The sequence below is a fragment of the Canis lupus genome, chromosome 17, assembly GCF_011100685.1.
Source record: "Canis lupus familiaris isolate Mischka breed German Shepherd chromosome 17, alternate assembly UU_Cfam_GSD_1.0, whole genome shotgun sequence".
Lineage (NCBI taxonomy): Eukaryota > Metazoa > Chordata > Mammalia > Carnivora > Canidae > Canis > Canis lupus.
Window position 1 is genome coordinate 23,962,351 of NC_049238.1, and position 7,713 is coordinate 23,970,063.

General features: G+C 50.0%; 1 long non-coding RNA gene across 1 annotated transcript; it reads left to right on the plus strand.

Moving 5' to 3' along the window:
• The first annotated feature begins 6,017 nt into the window (after positions 1–6,017).
• On the plus strand, positions 6,018–7,713 carry LOC119869828. The gene is made up of 3 exons (XR_005371848.1): positions 6,018–6,201; positions 6,322–6,476; positions 6,908–7,713. It is a non-coding gene; the product is annotated as an uncharacterized LOC119869828 (long non-coding RNA).

The window sequence follows — 7,713 nt, forward strand, 5'->3', positions numbered from 1 at the left end:
CCCAGGACACTATTAGCATTTGAGCCTTACCTGATCTGCACTGCAGGCTGGGGAAGGGAAGAAAAAAAAGGGACCAGAAGAAAAAAGGGCCCCATGGATCTCTCAGGCCCTCCTGGAGATCCATCACAACTCCACCCTGGGAAGTTGTTACACAGAAGAAAACACTCAGAGCAGCAAGTCCCTAGACACAATGGAGGCCTCCAAAGAAGTCATATTAATATTGTTGTTTACATATAACATCATTCTAGGAAGCATTTGAGAGGACTTACAGACACCACATAAAATAGAACAAAGTTCTTAAAAATGAGAGAATATGGAGGAAAGGGAAATGAAGGGAAAAGAGGATAAAGCCTAATTGGGGTTAATACTTTCTCATATACCATAAGGTCTCATATACTTGGGCTAAGGTATCTTCGAATCAAGTTCTGACTCCCTAACCCAAAGCGTGACGGTGTAGAGGAAAGCACACCCAGCATTCACTGCACCCACCGTGTACAAATAAGAAGCAGTAGCTTCAGAGATGTGCATCCATTCCATTCCTGGTGCTGAGGCTCCCCATGGGGGCGAATCAGAAGACACAGCGGAACGTCATGAAGAGCATCGGCAACACTACTCTATGGGAAACTCCACGGGCTGTTTCCTGGGGACATCTCCTGTAACACCCCACTGCAAGCTGATGGCCATGATGGTGCCTTGTTCACAAAGAGCAGTTATGGAAGAAGACTCCAGAATGACCCCTGCTTAGCTAGCTTAATCCCAGGATAGAAAGCAGAGGTTAGGAATTGCTTTAGGCTGATTTCTAAGGACCTCTAGGCCCTGCTTCTCTGGAAATCTCAGTGCAGTCTTTTCCCTGGGTCTGGGGTCACCTTCACTCAGTGCTCTGGGGAGTGAGCCCCTCGTGCCCCCAGCAAACCTGCAGACACTGATGGGCAAGTTGGGGAGGGCACAACATGCAGCCTGTCCACAGTGGTCTTCCTGCCATGAGCCGTTGGGCACGGAGCAGGCTCCTTTCATGGGACAAGCACAGGCCAAGGAGCCAGAGGGCCTGGTCAAGTGCTGGTCCCGAGTTCACCCTTCCCTGACTGTTGGAGCTGAGGAAAGGCAACTCCTCTCTTGGGGCCTTTGTTCTGTTGCCTGCAAAATGGAGGGCATGGGCTAGCATTCAGTCTGTCCCCTCCCTGAGGATTCGCCAAGCTATAGCCCTCTGCAGTGCACGGTAAAGTGAAGAGAGGCCACAAAGTGGAGTTGCAAGCTTTGGGGTCTGTGGCAAAACTAGAAATGTGCCACCCAGATCCCCTGTCAGAGGAAGACCTGCTGCCCAGCTGTGGTGAGTGGGGTCAACAGATGGCCTCCAGCTGTCAGCTCCAGCCAAAGAGAGCCACCTCTCCCGAGACCACATCCTTCTCCGGGACAACCCACGCTGTGACCTGAGCAAGGCAAAGGAAGGCAGACCCTGGAATCTTGTCCCAACACAGGCCACTCTGACAGGTAATATTTGCTCCAAAGTTCCCTGTAGAATTGGCCGAGACTTGGGGAGCCTGCATCTCCATTAGCCTTCCTTCTGGGCCTACTCCTACTTCATCCCCTGCCTTTCCTTGGTGTTGGTCCCAAACCCTGTTTCTCCACCTGCCTCTGAAGAACCATCTGCAACAGCATCGAAGCACCCACGGCACCCAGAAAGGCCAGGCACCAACCTTCAGAACAGAAGCCGTGGCCACCACGGACCTGAGAGTGAGAGAAACGACTGGCGTGTGGACACCAGGACAGCACATGCAGCCATAGCTACAGCTCAGGACAGTCATCTCGTGGGAGCCCCACCCACCTAAAAAGCAGGACCGCCTGCTTCCCAGACCAGCCCCTTCTGCAATTAGGTTTTCCTGCAGGTGGTTTGCAGTTCCTCAAGCTCAAGAAATCCAAGCCTTGTCCAGTTCCCTTTCTCTCCTGCTCCTACATCTAAACAAGTCCTGATTTCTGAAGTCTCCACCTCGGCACTGCCTCCCGCCATCACCTGCACCTCCCCTGAGTGCCACCCCCTCCTTGGACCATCACAGCAGCCCCCTGCAGACCTCCCTCCCCAGTTCACCCCTCCTTTCTGTCAGTTGACTCTCCTCGAGCAACCTCCTATCACTGTGATGCTCGACTCTGCTCCCCGTCATTGCTCTGTAGGAGGAAGAGAATGCTGGAAATGTTGGAATCACACGGGTCCCTCACACCTGTTTCCCCCGAAGTCACTGGGAGGTGTTCGTTGCTGTTTATAAGAAAAACACAAAGGTGATAAAACAATGTGAATTGGAGAAGTTTTTGTTGCTATTTGGATTCGGGTCAGTGTTATTTCCTTCCCTTAGACCTAGAAGACAGAGCACTTGTTCAGCTGCTGAGATGTCGCTGGCACGTAAGTGCATGTGCTTGTGTGGACATGTAGAATCTCAAGAACAACCAAAGAGCTGGGTGACTTGCTAGCACTTGATACCAGGGTATTGAGAAATACTCTGTGACACAAATAGCTACATCCCCTCGTTTAGACGGGCAGGCCGTGCATGTGGGAGACAGTATACCTGCCGGCGAAGCTGGTAGCTGGTATAACCAACCTGGACTGCCACGGGAAAGCAGTGGCTCACACACCTGTATGCTTCTAGCTAGGGTGTCGGCAAGTGCAAAAGCCAGTGCAGATATTCCAAGAATGTGCTGGAAAGAGGGAGAGATGGGATAGCACCTGTTAGATTCAGCATCCTTCTCTTCTAAGAGAACTGGCTTGGCCTTTCTTTCTCAGAAACCAAGAGAGGGTTGCTGCCCTTGCTATGTTTTCCTGTTAACAAGCAACAAAATGAAGTAATTAATGTGAGTTTCACTTTCCCTTCCTTTGACTATTCATTTTCAAGCAGATCCAATGGAGGATAATTTGATACTGCACTTTTCTGCCAAGGAAGCGGAGTGCTTGCCACTCTTGCATCCTTACTGTGCAGTGAGCTGAGGACAGGGATCATGAGGCCCATTATACAGATGAGTAGTGTGAGGCCAATTGAAGAGACCTGTTCATTTTCTAGTTAAGAATATCAGACAAGGGATCCCTGGGTGGCGCAGCGGTTTGGCGCCTGCCTTTGGCCCAGGGCGCGATCCTGGAGACCCGGGATCGAATCCCACGCCGGGCTCCCGATGCATGGAGCCTGCTTCTCCCTCTGCCTGTGTCTCTGCCTCTCTCTCTCTCTCTCTCTCTCTCTGTGACTATCATAAATAAATAAAAATAAAAAAAAATAAATAAATAAAAGATTAAAAAAAAAAAAAAGAATGTCAGACAAGGGCAGCCTGGGTGGCTCAGCAGTTTAGCGCCACTTCCAGCCTAGGGCCTGATCCTGGACACCTGAGATCGAGTCCCACATCGGGCTCCCTGCGTGGAGCCTGCTTCTCCCTCTGCCTGTTTCTCTGCCCCCCACCCCTGTCTTTCATGAATAAATAAATTAAAAATCTTTAAAAAATATTTTTAAAAAGGAATCAGACAATATCATAATCTGGAGTATAATTCATTAGTCTTTATGTGTCCTTTTTTTGTGTGTGTGTCCTTCTTTTTAAAGAATATTCCCCAGGGTTATCCTTATTGCCTTCATCTGCAGGACATAATCTTCCACAATGCTTACTAAATTCTCAATTTAAAAAGAAGGGGACACTCCCTGGGGTAGAACTGGAAACAAAGTGAGTCAAAGCTCTCATTGGTTCACTCTCCAACCACTCTGAAATTCAAAAGAGCAGGTGGCTAGGAGCAAGGAACACCCACACCCTCCTCCCCTTCCACAAAGACTCCAGTGCAGATGATGCTAGCTTTTTTCAATAGTAACACCAGGACGGTAAAGCGTAAAGCTAGAAAGCAGCCTCAGGAGAATCTCCTTCCATCTTTCTGGTTTTTGGTTCCTAAGAGGAGGCCTGGATGAACAGGTAGGAGAGAGACAGGGGCCTACTCTTGGGGTAGGCAGAGAGTGCAAGGCAAGGTTCTGCAGTAGTGTAGGCTTCAGAAGTGCCCAGCCGTCCCCCTGTCCCCAGTAGCTGCGATGCTCCCACCTGAAGCCACATTGTACCACTCCATTTGCTCACTAGACCTCGAAGCCTCGTGTGGGAGCCTCTGCTACCCGGAGAGCCTCATTAAGCATGTCATCGGCTTCACTCAGGCTGGTGCAGGTTTTCTCCCCTGGTCCACACCTGGGCTGCTCAGCCTGGCCTGGGCTTGGGCAGGGGCCCTGGGTGCCTGGGGCCCACCTAGAGGAGTCGCCTTTGGTCTGAAGTTCTGCCCCTTAGCAAAAAGGGTCTGCTAAGAACCTCCCCCAGCCTCCCATTGACCAGCAGATTTAATCCACAGGAGGGCTGTTGCCAGATTACAGCTGGGGGCAAGCATTCCAATCTGATCCCTCCAGAAGGGAAGTCCATGGGTTGCACCCACCCCAGCCCTTCTGAGGGGTTCACTTGCTGCTCCGTCTTGCCATGGCATGGTTTCCCCCCCAGACTCCTGTAATCAACCTCATCGGCCTCTGTGATCACAGAGCTCTTTCCTCTCACCCACTTACCCTGCCTGAAATGCCATTGTTCGGCAGAAGCCGTGGATGTATCATGAGTGAGTGTGCCTCTCTCACCGTGTGTGTGAACCTATTTGGCAGATCAAGTGTGCTTGCCTAGCAGCTGCCTGGGATTAGGGTGCTGAAGGATGGACTCTCCCACAGAAAAGAAAAGCGTGGTTTCGCAGCTTTGCAAGGCTGTTATGAAGGGAGCACGGGTTTCTTGAGATGGGTGCACAGGTCAGAGAGAGGTGTGAAATGAGAGGGAGTGGAAAGGGCAAGTCTCAGAAGACACAGTTCACATAAACTCAATTTGACCTACTTAACACTTCTGCTTGGGCGCTGCCTCACTGGAAAAGAAATGCTGATATTCACTCCAACGATGGAGCAGTGAGGGAAACTGCATGGGTTTGGCTGATGGAGGTGACGGGATTTTTTTTTCTCCTGCGAGGAATTCTGTGCACAGTCCATTCTGCAGAGTACAGGGGCCTTTTCTAACAAATAGGTATCCCACCCAGCATGCAAACTTGGAGTTGCGGGAGGTGCCGGTGCCCACGACCAAGATCGGGATTCCTCTGCTCACCCCTAGTTCCCAGCATGCTCCTTGCATTTTCTCACCCCTAAGCCTTTGCTCTCGCTGTTCTTGTAGGATTACCATTCTCTGGCTTCTACTCAAACTTTGAGGCCAGCTCAGTGGCACCCTTTCTCTTTAGCTTTCCCTGATGCCATTCATTTGCTCATTCATTCATTCATTCATTCATTCATTCAACAAAGGTTTCTTGAGTGTCTACTATGTGCAAGGCACTCTTCCAGGCGATGAAGTCCAGCAGTAAGCAAAACATACTCAGTCCTTACCCTCACAGAGAGTATATTCTGAACAAGAGTGATCCCATGCACCACCCCCCTACCCTCATGGTCACATGTCTCTACTGCAGTGGTTATCACACTGTCTTGGAAGGGGCTGGTGTCTGGAGTTCTCCCAGTCTCCTCAATGATGGACCCCTTGCCAAGCACCAGAGGCAGCCCCTGATTTCTTTATACAGGAACTCAGTGCAGCAAATCTGTAGGAAACAGAGACAAGGGGTCTTATATGCAAACTCCGCAAAACTTGTATGCATGGTGTGTGTGCCTTTTTTACGCAGATTGTGTGAGGGATCATGAAAGCAACTTAGGGAATTTATCCTAAAGCTGTGTTGGCCTGGTAGACACACTGTTACCCCCAGGAGCGTGTTTATTTGGAATGGCTTTGGGGGGTGTGAAGGATACAGTTCCCCTAAAGCAATTCCTTGGAGCCACCCCCATCTGGCCCATAGAAGATGCCTAAGACCTGGTCAAATTGTTGTTGAAAGGGCAAGAAAGTGTAATATGGACCTAGCTATCGGATCCCAAGGCTGGGCACTGTGTGGGTGTGAAGCACACCTGGGACTCCAGCAAGCTGGTGTGAGCTCGGGTTACACTTGGCAGAGGCGGTCTGAAGGAGCTGCTCCCTGGTGCATAATTCACTGCTCACTCCTCCAAGGAGGAGGGGTGGGTATGAAGCCAGGAGGGACGCAGCTGCCCCTGGAGGAAGCAGGGCGACATCCTGTATACTTGAAAAGAAAACTGAAAGTGCCTTTCTTCACAAGAAATTATTGTGTTTTCCTCTTTTTTTCATAACCCACAGGTATGACAGGGTTTCTCTGGTCTGGAGCTGTGGGTGAAACACGGGGTTGGGGGGAGGGGGAGACAGAGGTATGAAGGGAATTTGGATTGTTCCGTGGTGCGTGTTCTTTGTCTAATTCAGGGAAGATATCAGCCTGCTGGAGCCCACCCCGAGGAGCCCCGTGCTATATGATATGGGTCCTGGTGATAGGAACCTCTCTTCTGGCTGTTAAAGTGCATTCCTGTGTAGATGTGGAAAGAGAGAAAGCATGCTGGAGCCGGAGCTAGGATAGGAATGTGAGTATTTCCTTAATTGGACATGAGGGCCTTGAACTGGTTCCAGTTTTGGTGTTTTCTTTCAAGAGCCTGGACCCTAAAGATTCCATAGAGTTTTCTTTCTGCAAAAATCCCTTTGGTTCAAAGGCCCCTTGATAGAAATAAAGAAAAGGCCAGAGCTGAATCTCTTTGATATTTGGGAAGGCAAGAGTTTGTGGGCTGCCAGATATCTGGCTTCTTTTAGGGGGTGAGTGGGTTCTGGGTGGGAAGGAAGGAGGTTCCTCCTAAGATGGCACATGGCAAGAGTACCCACAGGCGTTTACGTCGGGTCTCAGAGCCCGAATGATAGGATGCAAAGCACTTCCCTTAAGCATTTATAGAAGCAATTTCTCTTAGCCTTATTAGCCTTCCAAGAGCTGAAAAGATGCCTGTTGCCTGCTTTATCGCTTTAGGAGTCTGGGACACGGAGAAGCCATGCAACGTGCCTGAGAACTTACAGCAAAGTCAGTCGAAGGCTAGAGGATTTTGTCCGGTGGGTTCGGGTGGTTTTGTATGAAGACTAGCTTCCTGACGGCTGACGTGGGAAAGCATAAGCATGCCCACACTCAGGCCTCGGGCATTCATTGTGTGTCCAGAACCCAGCTGGACACTTGCTGTGAGGCATCAAAGACTGGTGGAACTCGCGGGGTATGAGGGGGTGATGTGGGGACACTGGCACCACAGCAGTGCCCACTGGGCAGAGCTTCACTACTTTCCTCTCATGTCTGCCCCCACCCTGCAGCGCGCTGGAAACTTCAGTCAAAGGACTCCAGGGGAAAATGGGGCGGTCCGTGGTTGAAATGAGTGAAAAACCAAAGCAGATGCAATCGACTCTGCTGAACCCCATCTTTTCCCCCAAACACCTTAAAAACAAGCCCTGCGTCTGCTCAGTGCTTTCCAGCTTACCAACTGTTTTCATAACACTATCTCATTTCATCCTCACATCAACCCACACACATTCTTGCCTTTCAGATTTCTTATGTACTCAAACGAGTTTCACTGAAAAAAATTGGCTAGAAACTCCCCTTCTTCTACTCAGTTTTTTTTAAAAACCCCAAGCCTTTGACTGATATCTTTAAGAAACTCCCAGATTCCCAGGGTGGGAAATGTATTTATACTGCCAGTCCTACCCCACTGGATGGACTCCAGTAGTCCTGGTCTTTGCTATTGGGACTAACATTTTTTAAAAGAGATTGATTTATTTATTTGAGAGAGAGAG